Source organism: Ochotona princeps, chromosome 3 (genome assembly GCF_030435755.1).
Source record: "Ochotona princeps isolate mOchPri1 chromosome 3, mOchPri1.hap1, whole genome shotgun sequence".
NCBI lineage: Eukaryota > Metazoa > Chordata > Mammalia > Lagomorpha > Ochotonidae > Ochotona > Ochotona princeps.
The window spans coordinates 100,202,137-100,222,074 of NC_080834.1; the positions used below are offsets into that span (position 1 = coordinate 100,202,137).

The 19,938-nt window shown below is 45.2% G+C and overlaps 1 protein-coding gene and 1 pseudogene across 3 annotated transcripts in view; one reads left to right on the forward strand and one right to left on the reverse strand.

Annotated features, from left to right (window-relative positions):
* KLHL6 (kelch like family member 6) overlaps positions 1-19,938 on the reverse strand; it is a 139,235-nt gene that overhangs the window by 110,881 nt on the left and 8,416 nt on the right. The window lies entirely within an intron of this gene.
* LOC105942215 (large ribosomal subunit protein uL6-like) lies at positions 8,743-9,306 on the forward strand (annotated as a pseudogene).

Here is a 19,938-nt window from a genome sequence, read left to right on the forward strand (position 1 = left end):
ACATTTTCAGGATTCTTGAGCTTTGTCTGAGATCACAGGGGTTGCAGCAGACAGACACAGCAAGCCAAGATCATAAAGTTTCTGCAAACTCTGAGGCAATGGAGGAAGAACATTTTATAAAAATAAGCAACACAGACTCTGAATCATTTGAGGCTGCATAGGAGTGCCAATCTTTAAAAAATTTAGGGTTGTGTCCAGAAAAAAAAGTAATACCTGAAGGCAAATCAGTGTATCTGCCAATTCTCAGAAGTTCTGAGTCTCAATCTAGGCCATAGAGAGTCAAGTTTCCAGAAATGTCATTGACAATGGCCTCTAGGACAGCATTCAAATCAGGCTACCTTCAGGGAGTGAAAGGCCTCAGGTCTCTGAGACAAGATCAAGTTTTCATCACCATTTCCATGGGAGTAGACCTGGATGGAGGGCCCAGCATGTTGACCGAGTGGCTCAAGTCCTAGCCTTCGACATGCCCGGATCCCATATCGGCAATGATTCTAATCCTGGTGGCCCCGCTTCCCGTCCAGCTTCCTGCTTGTGGCCTGGGAAAGCAGTCGAGGATGGCCCAAAGCTTTGGGACCCTGCACCTGTGGGAGACCTGGAGGAAGTTCCTGGCTCCTGGCTTCAGATTGGCACAGCTCTGGCTGTTGTGGTCACTTGGAGAGTGAATCATTGGACAGAGCATCTTCCTCTCTGTCTCTCCTCCTCTCTGTATATCTGACTTTGCAATAAAAATGCATAAATTTAAAAAAAAAAGAAAAAGAACTGGATGGAATACACATGGAAGAGTCTGAGGAGGCCCAATCGTACATCCCAAATGCTGCTCTCTACAGACACTTTGCCCCCTACTGCCCCTTTGCAAGTAAGCAAGGCAGAATCCAAGGGTGATCCCACCAGAGTAGGTTCCCAGGACTCTACATGGAGGAGGAAGAAGAGACCTGGCCTTCCTCCTCCTCTTCTAGTGCAGAAGATGGATTTTTTTTTTTCCAGGACAAGCAGTCCTTCAACTCCAGCTGCTTGTACAGACAACCTCTCTAGTCCAGTTTCTACACTCCCTGTCCTGCAGCTATTAGTGGACAACTAAATCCAAGAAGAAAAAGCTACCTGAGGGCCAAACTGCAAAATTTCTTAAGCTCATAGTGATAGAGATCATTAACCATGGAGTGCTAGCTATTTTCATTCAAAGGAGAGTTTCCAAATAACACTAAAGGGTACTTGTCCATGGAAATGAGAACTCAACTGCTGTTTACAGAACTGAATTAACATTAAAGGTGAACTTTCCCAAGTTTATCCTCCTGGGACAGAACCTGTTGGACTGGTGGCTGGGAGGATAGTGTTGATATTACGTGATGGAGAACTGTGCAAAGCTCTAGTGTTTGTCATCCATGGAAATCTGATTGGCTCAGGTCCTGATTTGTGTGTCCTGTAGTGAGCCCTGCACACAGTCACATGGCCTCTCACAGTGCGCATTCTATTGTGTGAAGCCAACTTTGTCCCCTTTTCTCATTAGTCAGGTAAACACTGCATTGTACTAGTTCCAGCTACAGATTAAAAGAAAGCTTGGCTCTTTATACTGGAGCATTTCACATATTTCAGTGCCTTATTAATTTAATGGTCAAGTAGTAATGCACATACCTTACAGTTTTTATCTTAAAACTGGCAGTTTTATAGCCCCAAGTTGCAAGACCTTTGCTACACTGCACTGCTAGATCAGTTAGTACTTATCTGTATTGTGTTTACAAGTAAAGTGATTGGTTGTATTATTTTAGAGTTTGATAAGTTAATGGGAAAATTATTTTGCCTAGTGATGGAAAATTCCAACATTAAATTTTCAATGTTTAAAGACTTAGTGTGCATGATGGAGTTATATAAAAATTGTCTCATATGGGCATATCAACCTGCTCAGGATCATGCAATGCGAACAATATAAATGTAAAGACAAACAAAGGCTCCATGCCTGCCTCTGAAATGTATGGCAAACATAAAGAGAAATGGCTTTAGTGAACTCTCTCTCTTTGGAGGTGGTGGAAAATGGTTTTCCCACTCAGCAAGGTGGTGATTACCTGTGAGAAGGCACAAAAGCTACCGTGATCTGTTTTCTATGGCACAAGATTTGTCTACTTATTTATGAGTTGAAGAAAAGATATTCTGTTGCCTTCCTCCACTACAGTTAATTTGTTGGTTTTAACAGTAATTTTGAAAACTGGATCTTCTGACACAGATATAGTGATACAGCAGTCCAGACACCTACAGCCCATAGCAGAGAGCTTGGTTAAGTCCTGGATATTCTACTTCTAATCCAGTTCCCTGCTAATACGAACCCGGGTAAGCTGTGGAAAATGGCTCCAGTACCTGGATCCCTGAACCCCTACAGGGGAAATCTCAATTGGGTTCCGAACTCCTGGCTGTAGCCTAGCCTCCTAGCCTTGGTGCTGTGACTGGAGAGTGATCCAGCAAATGTGTAAGATTTCTCTCTCTGACTCTTCAGATTTCAAAGAAATACAAAAAAGTTTTAAAGGAATTCTAGGTTTTCTGGTTATGTTTTCCTATAGTTACTAAGCAATCATCAAAAGTAACACTTTATAAGTATTTGTGGCTTCTGCCTGCACCCAACTACCGCTGGATGTAGATTTCAGATTCTTTTTTAAATGAGAATCAGGGTCCAGTGCAATGGCTCAGCTGTATAATCCTGTCTCCAAGGGCAGCATCCTATTTGGGTGTTTGTGACTTTTGCCCCGGCTGCTCTACTTTCCATCCAGATCCCTGTTTGTGGCCTAGGAATGCAGTCAAGAATGGCCCAAAGCCTTGGGACCCTGCACCTGTGTGGGAGACCTGAAAGAGGCTCCTGGCTTCGGATTGGGGAGTGAACCAGAAGAAGGAGGATCTTTCTGTCTTTCTCTCTGTAAATCTGCCTTTCCAATAAAAATAAATAAACCTTTAAAAAAATAAAATGAGGATCAGAAGCAAGGACATAGAGGGCAAAAATTGACCATCTCTATTTCAGCTTCCTAGAAAATGTCAGTTATGAGCTAGAAGTCCTAGCTTTCTTCTCTGTCACGGAGAGCTATCCTACTGTGTTTGGGCTATGAATTTGTGGAGCCCAATGTAGATGGCACTTGAGCAAATTCAGAGAGAGTTTTAAAGCAGCTCTGTTTCAGGCTCTTCTCCTGCCTGCATACTGCTAGCACCTGCATGTCCTAGAAGCTGAATTTCCAACAGGCAACAACATTACCAATTCCCATTCTATCCCAGAGGAGGGTGACATCATTGCTTTCATTGGTGTCAATCATGATTTAATCAATGGCTGTACCTTGTTCTATGCCAACACAGAGCCAAGTACTAGACTCTCTACCCCTGAGGCTAGCAAGCTGCCACCCACAGATCAAACCTTGCCTACCATCCATTTTGGCTCTATACTTTTATTGGAACATGCACACAGCACTTTGTGACGGAGAATAGTTATGTTATTAAGAAAGAGAGAAACTTACAATGTGATTGTAACCATGTTTAAAATGCTTTTTTTCTGTTTTGTAATTTTTATTATGATATTCCATGATATGATTTTGTAGGTATAGGGATTTCCCCCTCCACCTCTCTTTTCTCCCTCCTCATTCTCTCCCCCTACCAGTTCCCCCCAATATTATTACAATAGTATAATCTTTCAGCAACAGTCACAAGTCCAACATTCTGCTATTTAAGTGTATCATGACATTGTAGCTATAGGCAATGATAGAAAATCTAGTAGCACATTATTAAGGCATATCTAACGATTTCATTGCGAGTCCTCCTTTGATTCAGAAGTAGAGATGCACACTGCAATGTATCTTTACTTCCTGATATGATAGTCACCAGAGAATAGGTGATACAACAAAATGTTAAGATAGCTTCTCCTTTATCTCATAGAACAATCCTGAAAATTATATTGTAATTAAAATTCTACAGACGGGCCTGGTGCGGTGGCCTAGTGGCTAAAGTCCTCGCCTTGAACGCACCAAGATCCCATATGGGCGCCGGTTCTAATCCTAGCAATCCCACTTCCCATCCTGCTCCCTGCTTGTGGCCTGGGAAAGCAGTCGAGGACGGCCCAATGCATTGGAACACTGCACCCGCGTGGGAGACCTGGAAGAGGTTCCAGGTTCACGGCTTCGGATCGGCGCACATCGGCCCGTTGCGGCTCACTTGGGGAGTGAATCATCGGATGGAAGATCTTCCTCTCTGTCTCTCCTCCTCTGTGTATATCTGGCTATAATAAAATGAATAAATCTTTTAAAAAAAAAGATTTTAGGATTTTTAAGATTTTTTTAAAAATTTATTTATTTTTATTGCAAAGTCAGATATACAGAGAGGAGGAGAGATAGAGAAGAAGATCTTCTGTCTGATGATTCACTCCCCAAGCGACCACAACAGCCAGAGCTGTGCCAATCTGAAGTCAGGAGCCAGGAACTTCCTCCAGGTCTCCCACAGGGGTGCAGGGTCCCAAAGCTTTGGGCCATCCTCGACTGCTTTCCCAACACACAAGCAAGATGGGAAGCGGGATTGCTGGGATTAGAACTGGAGCCCATATGGGATCCCAGCACATTCAAGGCGAGAACTTTAGCCATTAGGCTACCATACTGGGCTCCGCTATATTACTTGATCTGACTTGATTTCATTGGATTTTGAGAACTTGAGCTATTCCAGACCCAGGGCTGTAGGGCCTTGACTTCTTTTTGTTTTTTTTTTTTTTTTAAGATTTATTATTATTGGAAAGCCGGATATACAGAGAGGAGGAGAGACAGAGAGGAAGATCCTCCATCCGATGCTTCACTCCCCAAGTGAGCCGCAACGGCCGGCGCACGCTGATCCGATGCCGGGAACCAGGAACCTCCTCCAGGTCTCCCACGCGGGTGCAGGGTCCCAAAGCCTTGGGCCATCCTCAACTGCTTTCCCAGGCCACAAGCAGGGAGCTGGATGGGAAGTGGAGCTGCCAGGATTAGAACCAGCGCCCATATTGGATCCCGGGGCTTTCAAGGCGAGGACTTTAGCCGCTAGGCCATGCCGCCGGGCCCAAGGGCCTTGACTTCTTTACAGGCTTATTTGGACTTGGCTGAGGCTGCCTCAGTCTCAGACCCCACCCCAATGTCTGCTTTACCCACGCCTCTGCTTTAGGCTCTGCAGAGAAAGCAGCTCCCCCACGGTTGTTAACTTGAAAGCCCATTATGCCCACAGCTCTTCCACATCCTCCTGGAGTCCCTGTGCGACCCAGCCCTAGGCTTCCCCCACTTGTCCTGACTCTGGTTGGTGCCTCTGCTGGCCACCCTCAACTAACTCCCAGACTGGAGCTCCCATGCCATCTGTGCCCTGCCCCCAGCCTTGGATCCTGTTCGCCTCAAACATACCCCACAGTATTTTGCTGAGGAGAGTGGCAGTCCAAGGGAAGTAGTCAGGCTTTATTTCTGGTGAGGGCATCACAGCAGAAGTTTGTATCGTCTTGGCTGCACTTAATAGCACAGCAACAAGTTCAGACATTTCAAGGGCTTTCTGTGTTTTGGCTGCACCTGCTGCCTCTTTGTTCTTCCCATCCATTTTACCATTAAATTTTGTCTCCAATAGCTGTCTGATTCTGAACAAAGAAACATTAATCATACCTTAAATGTCTAAGGTTCTGAGAGACCTTCCCTAAAGCTTGGATGTTTGTGAAGTAAGCAGAGGGTGATGTTTTCAGCTGCATTGTACAGCTCCCTGTCCCCTCCCAGGGCTCTAACTTTTACCTCCATCCTCAGATTCTGCCTAACCCTAGGATCTGGGACAGGCAAACTTCACATACAAGTAATCTGAAGTGCCTAGAATGATGATGCAGGCCCTTGTACCTCTAATTGTGTGGCCAATTCCACTCTGAACTGGCTAATGCAACGGCAATGATCTGTAACAAAACCCCTGCCTTGAGACTCCCCCAGCAGTCTTGATCCTTTGCCTAAGTCCACATGGCCGGGCAAGGCTGGTACCCCAGGCTCATGAGGGCAGCTACCCTGCAGGACAATTAGGACTTTCTCAGTCACTGTCCCAAGGACTGTGAGAGGTGTTAATGTGGTAGAGTGTTGCGAGCACAGGTGAAAGAACCCAACCCAGGGTCCTGGCCCATGTCAGAAGGGGTGGACCTTGGATTGTAACTGAAGGGTGTCAGCGAGACATCAGTGGAAAGAGGCTGATCTCCAAGTCCGCAGATTATGAGTCTCTACCTATTTCTTGCCAGACTCTGAGATTGCTCCTCTACATGCTGGGACTTAGCCAACAGAGAACAGTACCCATGAAAACAGCAGGGATGGACGGGAGCAGGCAAAGACAGGCTCCCTTCCCCTTCCCAAGCTTGGTTGCTTCAGTTGCATAATGAGGGCATTGGGCATGGCGATCTCCACCTTTATTTCTGGTTTTATGAACTCAACAGAAGGCCTAGTCTATTGTGTAATCATCTAAACACGTGTACAGAGAGAAACTAATTACATAATATGTATAACAGTGCTAAGTGAAGTAATACAGCTTTGTCTCCCTGACTATTCATTATTGTAATTGTCATGCCCTCTCCCAGGCCATCAACCATGATAATCCTGTTAGTGCCACTCTACGATCACTTCTATCTTGCAGCCCTAGTGTTCCCTTACATTGTCACTCTGTTTTACATACCACCATTTCAGTTGCTGTCAACTTTAGCACCCTGTTTCAAAGGTAGGTTTTATTATTATTCAGGGATGGCAGAGTCAATGGATGAAGAGATAACTGCCATTGAAAAAACTGTTTCGCGAGAGGAGGTGCCACACCATGTCATACAGGGGCCACACTGGAAAGTATCAGGCTTTGTGATGAGTTCAAGAGCGCAAGCAGAAAACGTAGGCAACAGCCTCTATCATGGATTTCATGGTAAGGAATGAGCAGGGCAGGACAGAAGAGTTTAGGACTGGCTAGCTGAATAATTCCAGGGGGCTGTGATACACAGGGGCTGTCTCACCTGTTACCAAGCCCCAGGGTCAGTACAATAGAGACTGTTGTACCTTTTTGTACTGTAGCCCGAGTGTGAGCCCTAGTAAAATCTCCTAGAGAAACCAGTTGGGACCTGGTCTTCAGATTGATGGGTTTGTATATGAAAGTGTGCTCCCACAGGTTGTTGGCTATCTCTGGGAATTAGCTTACCCCACAGGCAGTCCCTTCCAGTACCAATAAGGTTCCAAGATATCAACACACCAAAATAAAAGATGTCCATAAGACACCCCACTAGGTGCTGTTCCTAACTACCACAGTTAACTGCTTGAAAGTCAAAGTGGGTGACCAGGTTAGAGTTCCTGGCTCCTGGCTCCTGGCTCCTGGTTTCAGCCTGGTCCAGCCCATGGTCTTGCAACCATTTGCAAAGTGAATCAGAGAAATGGAAAAATCTCTCTCTCTTCTCCCCCCTCCCTTCTAAATAAATAAATATTTACAAAATAAAACTATGAGAGTTTATAGCTGAGACAGGTCACTCTCCATCCTTCACTTATTCATGAAATAAGCACCTATTAAGCACCTATTATATAATAGGGGTTATGTTAATTCTTGAGGTGCAAAGAAGAGAAAAGCAGTCCATTTACTTAAGTGGGGGTAACATAGTGAAACAAGTTACAACATCTGTGATAAATACGGAAAGCCCAGGCTATTCTATAGCAGGAGGGACACAAAATAGCTTGAGGGAATCAGACTCCTCTGTGTTCTGTCCCCCACACTCCACAGTACAGAGCTCAGCAACACAGGGGTTATCACCATCTATCTAAGAGAAAACAAATAAATGTTCCTCATCTTTTTCCAACCATATGTCCAATAAGATTCCTCCAAATGGGTTGGGTGTTGTGATGTAGCGAGTTAAGTCCCAACCTGCAACACTCACATCCTATATAAGTGCCAGTTCAAGTCCCTGCTGCTCAACTTCAGCTCCTGGATAACGCGACTGGGAAAGCAGCAGAAGGTGACCCAGGTGCTTGGATTCCTGTCACCCACACGGCAGACGCAGATGGCATTCCAGCCTCCTGGTTTTGGTCTGGACCAGCCCTGGTCATTGTGACCATTTGTGGAGTAAACCAGAGGATAGAAAAGCTCTATCTTTCTGTTTCTTCTCTCTACAACTCCACCTTTCAAATAAAATGTCTTTTTTAAAAACAATACTTTTGAATAAAGCTTTGGACAAAATGATTATCTCTTTCAATTTCTGGAAATTAATCTTAAGAAAGCCATGCAATAGAGTTCAATTCTACAGAAGGATGTCCCTTACAAGGTCATCAAAACAGAGGGTACAAAACTTACTATGTATAATCTTAGTATTTAAACCACGGGAGTAGTTGAACAAAGTATTATACATCTACCAAAGGACATCAGAAAGCAAACAGAACCAGCACATAGTTTAGAATAGAGTCAAGACTTTAAATCAGTGGGCAGCTTAACAATTCTGAGTCTCAGCTTTTCTATTTTTAACACAGGGAGAGCTATTCACAGTCACTAACTCATAGTGCTTCAGGCAAAGCAAATAAGATAATACAGACAAAACACCTGATAAACAGCTGGAATAGTGCTCAGGAAATGCCAGCCATTGCTGTTATTATTATTTGTAGTACACGAAAAAGGTTAATCAGGGGAGTCCAAAACAACATAGAAAATGTTGCTAGTATAAAGTAACAAAAAAAAAATAAAATAATAGGTAGACAAATCCTAACTTTATGAAAAGTAAAGCTCTTGGCTTCATCCACTGTGAAAATGAAGACCACTCTCAACGATCAGACTAACAATTTTGCAGAAAATGTCAACATCAATCCAAAGGGGCACACAGTTACTGAAAAGGGTTGCCAAGGCAGGCATGCAATCACAGTCCTGTAGAACTAAGCCTCTTGGGAAAGAAAAAGCACCAACTCTAGGTTAACAGATGGTGGGGAAATGGAAAGGAACTGGCAGCTATTGACAGTGTCTGTAGCCAAGTAAAGAATATGACCAAGGATGTGATGCTGAGCTTCCGTTATAAGACACGGTGTATGTGTGTTCACTTTCCCATCAACGTGATTATTCAGCAGAATGGACAGAAGTGTCAAATCATTTCCAGGTGAAAAGTGCACCCAAAGGATTCAGGTGAGACCAGGTGTTGCTTCTTCAGAATCTCAAGCCTACAACAATGAATTAGTCCTTGAAGGAAATGACATTGAACTTGTCTTAAATTCAGCTGCTTTGAATTAGCAGATAACAACAGTTCGAAACAAGAATATCAGAAAGCTCTGGGATGGTATCTATGTTTCTAAAAAAGGAACAGTCCAGCAGGTGGACAAGTAAGATCTACAAGTTGACCAGCTACAAAAATGAATTATGTCTATTGGTATTTTAATAATGCAATGAAAGATCTACTCATTTGATACTTCCATAAGCTGATTATCTTTACCAACTCTTGGCAAGTACGCAGTTGAGAAATAAAATGGCCTTGTCAGGGCAACAGCAGGTGAGACTCCAATTCAATAAATGTAGACGTCTTTCTTACAGCAACATAAATGTATATTAAGTGAATCACAAAAATGTAAATTTTGAGGGACAAGCAAAGAATTTATTATGGAATAAAAACCAGACACATACAGTGCCATGATCTGTGCTTCTTGTTGGCTGCTACAGTCTGTCTATATTGTCATGACTCAAGACAGTGAGTGCCAGGAAGGCTGGGCATGTACAGGTCAAAAAAACACTAACATACTGTGGCCACACTACAGTGATCTGGTGATGACGAGATAAAGATGAGATGCAATGAGAGATTCCTGGTGAAACTGCCGATCATGCATCCAGTGACAGACACCCGTACTGTGGGTTTCTTTGTCCACACAGACAACTCCAACCTTTATTACATATCCACAATCAACAAGCCTCACAAAAACCAAGTCTCCGATGAAGATTAAGAAAATTAGAATACACAGGAAAGTACAAGTCCCTGTGTTCCAAATCCAAGATGCAGGATAAGAACATCAATCAGGGCCCGGCGGCGTGGCCTAGCGGCTAAAGTCCTCGCCTTGAACGCACCAAGATCCCACATGGGCGCCGGTTCTAATCCCGGCTGCTCCACTTCCCATCCAGCTCCCTGCTTGTGGCCTGGGAAAGCAGTTGAGGACGGCCCAAGACTGGGACCCTGCACCCACGTGGGAGACCCGGAAGAGGTTCCTGGTTCACGGCTTCAGATCGGCGCAGCACCAGCCGTTGCGGCTCACTTGGGGAGTGAATCATCGGATGGAAGATCTTCCTCTCTGTCTCTCCTCCTCTCTGTATATCTGACTTTGTAATAAAATAAATAAATCTTTAAAAAAAAAAAAGAACATCAATCAAAGCAAAATTATCACCTCTCGGGCGACATACTTACTGGATAGTTTTCAAAACTTAAGTAGTGTGACGTCCTACAAATGAAACTACAGAGAAAAGCTGCTATTGAGTATCAATCCTTCCAACAGAAATAGACAATTTGCTGTTGTTACTGTTGGAGTCAAGGCAGATCTGTGTGCCAAGCTTGTGGCAATACGCAAACAGCAATGAAACAAAGCCAACCTGGAGCGTCATTTCAGCTTAAAACATGCTAAACGTGATGGATTAGGAGGTCAAACCTTGTCTGGATAAAATCAGTGCTGTTCACTGCAGTGCGGAATCACAACAAGCTGCTCTTAGCAAGCTTCGTGGCAGTAGAGACATTATTCAGAGTTCTGTGGTGAGCCAGCTACTTGCCAAGGAGCTGAGGTTGCAGGGAGAGATGGAGTTGGGGAAGCATGCATGGTGGCTGCTGGGGAGATGTGGGCCCCAGACAAAGCAAAACTGTTTTCAAATGTTAGCTTGTTTTGGAGAATCTACTCAGATTGGATTACTCACTTAGCCCAAGAGATTGGAAAAAAAAAAAATTGACAAGAGAGTTCCAATTTTTCTCCCTGCATTGCAATGAAACAATGGAATACACCACATGCTGACCAACTAGCCATTTTTGCCCAGAGGATAACAACAAAGTTTGACACACAGGAAAAAAGCTGTTGACCCTGGAAGCCATGTATGGGGTTACAAAAGTATTTGAGAGGCTTGCTTCATCAGCAAAAAAAAAAAATAGAGTTAATATTTAAAATCCAAGTGGCCTCCAGTTTGCTCACAAAAAAAGGTTAATTCTTTTTTAAAAAAAAGATTTATTTTTATTGGAAAGTCAGATATAGAGAGAGGAGGAGAGATGGAGAGGAAGATCTTTGTCTGATGATTCACTCCCCAAGTGAGCGCAACAGCTGGTGCTGCGCCAATCCGAAGCCAAGAGCCAGGAACTTCTTCCAGGTCTCCCACGCGGGTGCAGAATCCTAAGGCTTTGGGCCATCCTCAACTGCTTTCCCAGGCCGCAAGCAGGGAGCTGGATGGGAAGTGGAGCTGCTGGGACCAGAACCGGCGCCCATATGGGATCTTGGTGCGTTCAAGGCGAGGACTTTAGCCGCTAGGCCACGCCGCCGGGCCCAAAAAAGGTTAATTCTTTTGTCAAGAGCTAAATTGTTTCAGTCTTGACCCAAGAGATTTAATATTATACCACTGCATCAGACTCCAAGAAGTCTCTTTGTACAGTCATTGAAGCTCAACAGAGCAGCGTCAACAGTAGCCCCTGGTCTCAGTGTTCATCAGCAGAGAGTGTAACAGAAGTCCCTTGAAAGTTACTGAATGATCTTGACCCTGAGTGCAGGGCTCTTGTTTATCACAGTAAAGTATAGTGACTGAGTTGTAGGACCATGCTCATGAAGGCTTATGAACTGTGAGATAAAGTCAAGCAACCCTTGGAAATGAAGGAACAACTTGTCAGGGAACTCTTGTGACAGCAAGCAGCTCTGTGATCTGGCACTGACTGTGGATATTACCAAGTACCTCTCAGAGCTGAACATCAAGCTGCAGGCCCTGAAACGGCTTCTTGGCTCCCTGCTTTCAAACGTGAAGTCATCTGAAGCTAAATAAAGACTGTAGAAAGTGAGCAGCTTGAAACTAGAAAGGAGTAACACAGGGCACTCTGGAAGGACAAAAGCCTCGAATATGTTGGGTGACTGAGGCATTTAGTGGACAATTCAAGGATGTGAAAAGTAAACAAACGGAACTGAACATTTTAGCTACACTAGCTGATGTTCCACAGCAGGGAAATCATTCAGCTGCAAAGCGATGGCGAGCTAAAGCTAGGTATAACCTCCCACTGCTTGAGCTAAAATAAATGCTACACAAGCAATGATGAATTTTCCACCCCAAGAAGGCAGGCAATGAAATATGCATGCACGTTCAGAACAACTGATTGCTGCAAGCAGTTCTTCTTCAAAACTTGCCACTGTGTTCCAGGTTGACCAGTACAAACCCAGAAAAGCAGTCATGACAGGGAATTTGTGGGATTCCTCTCCTACTGTGTGCAGTTTTTCCATCACTCCATGTTATTCCTTATTGAGGAATATTCTTATGTGAGAGAATATGTCAGTGCAATATTATATCCTGTCACAATTGTATTTATACTTTGACAGAATAATACTTGGGATTTATTAGAAACTAGGTGCTCTTTTCTACAAGCTGTCAAGTAATTTTCACAGTAAGGACCGGAGTATGGTGTATCAGGCTAATCATCTACCTTCAAGCACTAGGATCTCATAGGGGTACTAGTTAGTGTCCTGGCTGTTTTCCTTCTGATCCAGCTTCCTGTTATGGCCTGGGAAAGCAGTGGAGGTTGACTCAAGTCCTTGGGACCCTGTACCTGCATACCTGGAAGAAGCTCCTGGATCCCAGCTTTGGATCGGCTCAGCTCTGGCCGTTGCAGCCAATTAGGGAGTGAACCAGCAGATGGAAAATCTCTCCATTTCTCCTTTTCTCTCTGTAAAATCTGCCTTTCAAATAAAAACAAATTAATCTTTTTTAAGAAAAATATCATTAGACTATATTTTCAGACAAGGAAGTCAAGCATCAAACTGGTTAAATAAACCTCCCAATGCCACCTTGTCGGTAGCAGAACTGGAATCTGGATCCAGAGTTACAATCTTTTTTCTTTTAAAGATTTATTTATTTTTATTGGAAAGGCGAATATACAGAGAGGAGGAAAGACAGAGCGGAAGATCCTCCATCCGATGATTCACTCCCCAAGTGGCCACAACGGCCGGAGCTGAGCCAATCCGAAGCCAGGAAGCAGGAACTTCCTCCAGCTCTCCCATGCAGGTGCAGGGTCCCAAGGTCTTGGGCCATCCTCGTCAGCCTTGCCAGGCCACAAGCAGGGAGCTGGATGGGAAGTGGAGCTGCCAGGATTAGAATCAGCGCCCATATGGGATCCTGGCGCGTGCAAGGCGAGGACTTTAACCACTACATCATCGCGCTGGGTCCAGAGTTACACTCTTGATTCTCCATAAAGATATGTTGGTGGGGCAGGTCTTGCTAGAAGCTGGTTATTCCTTAAAGTTAACTCAGCATTCCTTAAAATTTATATCTATAGTTTCTTTTTAGCGCATTGGGAAATTATATTTTCTTCCACTCCAATGGCAAAACTAAGTATTGAGACATTAGAGTAGAACTGAATTCCTAAATTGTGTCAATTTTAGACGCTGCCACAGAGATACCAGGAAAAGAATTTCTCTCTCTAGATTTGTCTTTATTTCATCTGAATTTGTAAAATACTAACCTGATGGATTGCATGGTAATATTTTACAGACCCAATGCAATGAAAACAAACTCAGGTAACATTTTTACAAAAACTATAAAGGAAAATTCTTATTTATCCTGTATTTTATTTTCCACTAGTAAAAAATCTTCACAAATTTTACACTGTAAAAGATCAGCTCTGACATCTGAATTAATAAATAGAAAGAAAGGTGCCCTCCAACTCCTCACCACCCTTTGGGACAAAAGTCACTCAGAGTTCATCCTGAAAAGCAACTAAATTTAGAGATTTGCCACCGGAGCAAAACTTTCATGCACCAGTAATAGACACAGACAGGCTTTCCAAAGTATGCCAGGCATGTGCTTGCAATGCTGTCTCAGGCAGGGTCAAGAGGCTCTGTCCCCATGTGCTGCTAACCTGGGACACCTCACTGTTTTATAGGCCGGTTATAGCATGCTCTGGAGCTGGACGCAAGAGAGACTGGGAACACAATGCTGATTTTGATTGCAATAGTCAAACAACTATTTTTAAAATACTTCTTTAAAATATTTGAATAGGACATATGTGCCCAGTTTGTTTCATGTCAACAACAGAATGAGAGATCTTCCCATCTGCTGGTTCACTCCCAAAACAATCACAACAGCTAGATCTGGAGCCACTGGCAAGGAACCAGGAGATTCTTCTGGGCTTCCCACGTGGTTGCAAGGGCCTAATGGCTTGCTTTTCCAGGCCAAAAGCAGGCACATGAATAGAAGTGGAGCAGCCAGGACTTGAACCAGTGCCCACATGGGATGCTGCACCATAGGCAGCAGCTTTACCTATTATGCCACAGTGCCGGCCCCCAGAAGCAAAGCTAAATTTTGAACCCAGTCTCACCAAGTCTAAAGGTCCCCTGGAAGCCTGAAACTGTTAAGTCTTTACAGGGAGACTAAGATCATAATTGACATAGTGCTGAGCAGATATAAGACAGTGAGCAATGGCACAACACAAATTAGGTTGGCCCCTGCACTTTCACTATGGGATAAAGGATGCTAAGATGTATATTAGAGTGGCAAGCATGATGGCATAATAGGCTATTCCTCAACCTGCAGCACCGGCATCCTATTTAGATGCTGGTTTGTGTCCTCATTAGAGCTTTTGCAAAGTTGCAGGATTCAAAAAGGATGCTTCAGGCAGAGTCTCAGTGAGCATGGGGTTGGCTGAGATTCACTAAATTTCCCAGCTACAGACAGTTGTCTTGACAAATATAAAATCTTCAGAAACTGGCTAGTGGTTTTTTTTTGTCTTTTTTAAGATTTTTTTATTTACTTACTTTGAAAGCCAGATTTTACAGAGAGAAAGGGAGAGATACAGAGAAAGAAAGGTCTTCCATTTTCTGGTTCACTCGCCCAATGGCTGCATCAGCCAGAGCTGAGCCAACCCGAAGCCAGAAACTTCTTCTTGGGTCTCCCATATGGTGCAGGAACTCAGATACTTGGGCTATCCTCCACTGCTTTCCCAGACCACAAGCAGGGAGCTGGATGGAAAGTGGAGCAGCCAGGACATGAATCAGCGCCCACATGGGATCCTGGTGCATGCAAGGTGAGGATTTAGCCACTGAGCCATTGCACCAGGCCCTGGCATTTTTCAAAAATAGAAGAGGAATCCAAGTTTTTGTCACTGGATACCTTCAGTCCCTTGCCTTTATACTCACTGCAGGACTGCTGGGAGAGCCACCAGCCAGTCAATTGAAAGGACCATAGATAAGATAGACACATGCTCAGAAACAGAGGTATTTGGAGCAGAGTGGTGTTAAGGACAACAAACTCAAATGAAATTGAAATTAGTGCATGCTTCTTTTTTTATTATTAATTATTTTGCATTATGTGACAGTTTCATAGGCTCTGGGAATCCCCCCACCCCTCCCCATTGCCCCTCCCCCCTGGTGGATTCCTCCACCTTGATGCAGTATTACAGTTCAAATTCAATCAAGATTCTTTCCTTGCAAATGTATACCAAGCATAGAGTCCAGCTACTTATTGTCCAGATGGGTTGAACAGTTTCTTGGGGAGACCATTTCTGGTCCGAAGTTAGAGCTGGTTGAATATCATCCCAGTCAATTAAGAGTCCCAATATAACATCAACAGCAATTTGCAACATTATGGAATTGACATGGTTTTGAGTAACCAGTATGTTAAAAAAAAAAAAAAAAAGCAAGTTCTTAACCACATCCTATGATTAGCTCATTGACATTTCAATTTTAGTTTATATACAGGACCGGCTGCTATATACCTTAAAATGGCTATAAGGTACCATTCAGCTGTCTCGTGTCTATTTCATTTTAGTATTTAGCCATTTGAGTGCATGCTTCTTAAATGCCATGGGTAGTAAGCCTTGCAGACATTCAAAACCACAGATAAAGTCCTCCGGGGCCAGTGGCAGAAACTCTATATGGACTTGTAGTATCTGTGGGACAGACTGCTGAGCAATGCTAGCAGCAGGGATACTGGCCAGAGCACGTGGCCAGAGGACATAAGGAGAAGACACTTTTCCTAAGTGTGCATGCCTCAATCGGGTCTGCAACAAGTCACGTGGAAAGGTGCTGGGGGTATATCCTTCGGAGAAATCAGGCCTGCCGAGAGCCTTCAAGATACAATTAACTTATGACAAAACTTGTCGGGAGAAAAAAAAATTCAGCTTCTAAAACCAGAAGGACCATCTGAATTGTCAATACTGGAGAATGTACTAAGAGAGGGCGATCCAACCAGGTGTCCCTTGGGGCAGAAGAATGAAGTACGTAGCTGTGACTGGCGTCAGAGAGAAGGAAGATTTGCAGATATGCCTCAGCTCTGCAAGTCAGAAACTAAGGCTGATCTAGGGTGGCATCTCATGAGATGGGTTTTCTCTCAAGGAAGACTCTGAGGCCACCAAGGCACCAACTACCCAACACTTCATGAGCTTCCACCTGAGAAGCACAGTTTCAGTAACAAACCAACAAGTGCCATCCCAACATAGCCATTGGGAAAGGCTGTTTCCGTCTTCTGTTGCAAGGAAGGGCATCTTGTGGCCAACTGCACCCAGGAGACAAAAGTTCAGGGACAGGGCAGGGGGAGTGCACCTTCCAACTGGCAGAAGGTTTTTCCCAGGGTTCTCAAAGTGGAAAAGTTTTCTTGACCCATCTTTCCTTGTCGGAATCTGAAGCAAGTGCATCCGATTCTAAGATGTGGTTGACCTAGAGGGGCCCCAGAGGAGCCCTGCAAACCTTGCCTGGTATTTAAATAGTTCTCTAACTCTGAAAGCACTTCGGGGAGTGAGTCACATCTAAACTCACCAGGATAGAAGGGAGGGAGGCCTGGCCCTCCAGACTGGAGGCTCAGGTGCCACAAGCAAATAATGTGCTGTGTTTACTTTAACCTTCACTCAGCACTCTGAGTGGGTATTGTGTAACAGACTTGCCAAGCCCACAAATATGTCCTGTGGAGCAAAACAGGGTGAGGTTGTGGTGGGCAGAGATAAAGTGGTTATTTATGACATCTCTGCCTTATTTTTTACTCCTATCTTATTTTAAAATATCTCAAATAGGGCCCAGCGCAGTAGCCTAGGGGCTAAGGTCCTAACCTTGCACACGCAGGGATCCCACTTGGGCACCAGTTCTAATCCCAGAGGGCCCGTTTCCCATCCAGCTCCCTGCTTGTGGCCTGGGAAACGAGTCAAGGGTGGCCCAAAGCCTTGGGACCCTGCACCTGCGTGGGAGACTGGGAAGAAGCTTCAGGCTCCTGGCTTCGAATTGGCTCAGTTCTGCCTGTTCTGGTCGCTTGGGGAGTGAAACATCGGATGGAAGATCTTCCTCTCTGTCTCTCCTCCTCTCTGTATATCTGCCTTTCCAATAAAAAAAATTGAATCCAAAAAAAGTATCAAATAATGCAGAAAAGTATAAAGAAATATACAATGAGCACACAGAGATTTGATAATGCTTAATATTTTGCCATAGCCACATCATATGTACTAGTTTTGTGAAAGCAGGGATATATATATATATATATATATATATATATATATATATATATATATATATATATATATCACAAATTATGATATTGATGATAAAGATCACAAAGTTAGGAAAAAAGGAAATACTATCACTTAAGGATATAATTCATGGAAGATAACAATTGTATTTACTGTACATTACATAGCATGGTATCTACTTCTTTGTTACTAAATATATGGAATATATACGGTATGTGTGTGTATATATATATATATCAATTTCCACATATGGATATTCTCTGTCATCTTCTGAAGACTGGAGCTCCCTTGTTTGAAACACAATGGGTGCAAAAAATGTAAACTACAGAAAAAGAGATCGGAAAAGGCAGTGTGTCTTGGGAGAAGACGGCACAGATCCCAGAGTAGAGCAATGCCAAGTGTCCGGCTGGGAGAGGCTGGGATAAGGGTATGTACCTGCAGCAATAGAGGAGGAGCTGAGGTGAGGGAGCAGAGGTGTTGAAGGGGGCTTTGTGAACACAAGTGGGTGTGGATGGGGAAGAAGTATCCAGCTTCACAATAGGTGGGGGAGAGAAGAGCTAATGAGAAAGGGTGGCACTGGAGATGGCCTTAAAGGATGGCTCCCACTCCTGCTACAACTGGGGTCAAGGGAAATTCAAAGTGCTGAGGTCTGAAAATATTTGGTATGGGCCGGTGCAGTGACTCAACTGGCTAATCTTCCACCTGGAAGTGCAACATCCCACATGTGCACTGGTTCATGTCCCCACTACTCCACTTTTCATCCAGCTCCTTACTTATGGCCTGGGAAAGCAGCAGAGGATGGCCGAAAGCCTTGGGATCCTTCACCTACATGGGAGACCCAGAAAAGGTTCCTAGCTTAGGATTAGCTCAATTCTGCTTTTCCAATGAAAATAAATAAGTCTTTTTTTAAAAAAAAATAAGGTATTTGGGGGTCTGGCGCAGTAACCCAGTGGCTAAAGTTATCACCTTGCATGCACCAGGATCCTATATGGGTGCCAGTTCATATCCCAGCTGTTCCACTTTCCATCCAGCTCCCTGCTTATGGTCTGGGAAAGCAGTGGAGGATACCCTGTACCTACATGGGATACCTAGAACAGGTTCCTAGCTCCTGGCTTCGGATCAGCTCAGCTCCAGCTATTGTAGCCACTTGGGGAGTGAGTCAGCAGACAGAAGGTCTTTCTGTTTCTCCTCCTCTTTGTTAATCTGACTTTCCAATAAAAATAAATAAATCTTTTTTTAAAAAGTATCTGGTATTCGTGGGAGGAGCTAGCTAGCACGATCCAGGCGGGGGCCCAAGCAGCTTGGCCCCGGGCCGCCATGCGGCCCGGGTGCGAGGGTCCCTGCCACGATTCCAGCCTAACACAGCCAAGCTTTCCACCACCTGCGCAGGTACATGGGGTGCGAGGCTCTCGAGCAGCTTTCCGATTTGCCGGGGTCCTGGTCTGATGGCCTCCTTCTGGGCGGGAAGGTTGTCCCAGGACCCTGAGAAGCGGGTTGGGAACGCCTCTGAGCCGCCATGCCAGGGGCTGGAGTGTGGGAGGAGCTAGCTAGCACGATCCAGGCGGGGGCCCAAGCAGCTTGGCCCCGGGCCGCCATGCGGCCCGGGTGCGAGGGTCCCTGCCACGATTCCAGCCTAACACAGCCAAGCTTTCCACCACCTGCGCAGGTACATGGGGTGCGAGGCTCTCGGGCAGCTTTCCGATTTGCCGGGGTCCTGGTCTGATGGCCTCCTTCTGGGCGGGAAGGTTGTCCCAGGACCCTGAGAAGCGGGTTGGGAACGCCTCTGAGCCGCCATGCCAGGGGCTGGAGTGTGGGAGGAGCTAGCTAGCACGATCCAGGCGGGGGCCCAAGCAGCTTGGCCCCGGGCCGCCATGCGGCCCGGGTGCGAGGGTCCCTGCCACGATTCCAGCCTAACACAGCCAAGCTTTCCACCACCTGCGCAGGTACATGGGGTGCGAGGCTCTCGGGCAGCTTTCCGATTTGCCGGGGTCCTGGTCTGATGGCCTCCTTCTGGGCGGGAAGGTTGTCCCAGGACCCTGAGAAGCGGGTTGGGAACGCCTCTGAGCCGCCATGCCAGGGGCTGGAGTGTGGGAGGAGCTAGCTAGCACGATCCAGGCGGGGGCCCAAGCAGCTTGGCCCCGGGCCGCCATGCGGCCCGGGTGCGAGGGTCCCTGCCACGATTCCAGCCTAACACAGCCAAGCTTTCCACCACCTGCGCAGGTACATGGGGTGCGAGGCTCTCGGGCAGCTTTCCGATTTGCCGGGGTCCTGGTCTGATGGCCTCCTTCTGGGCGGGAAGG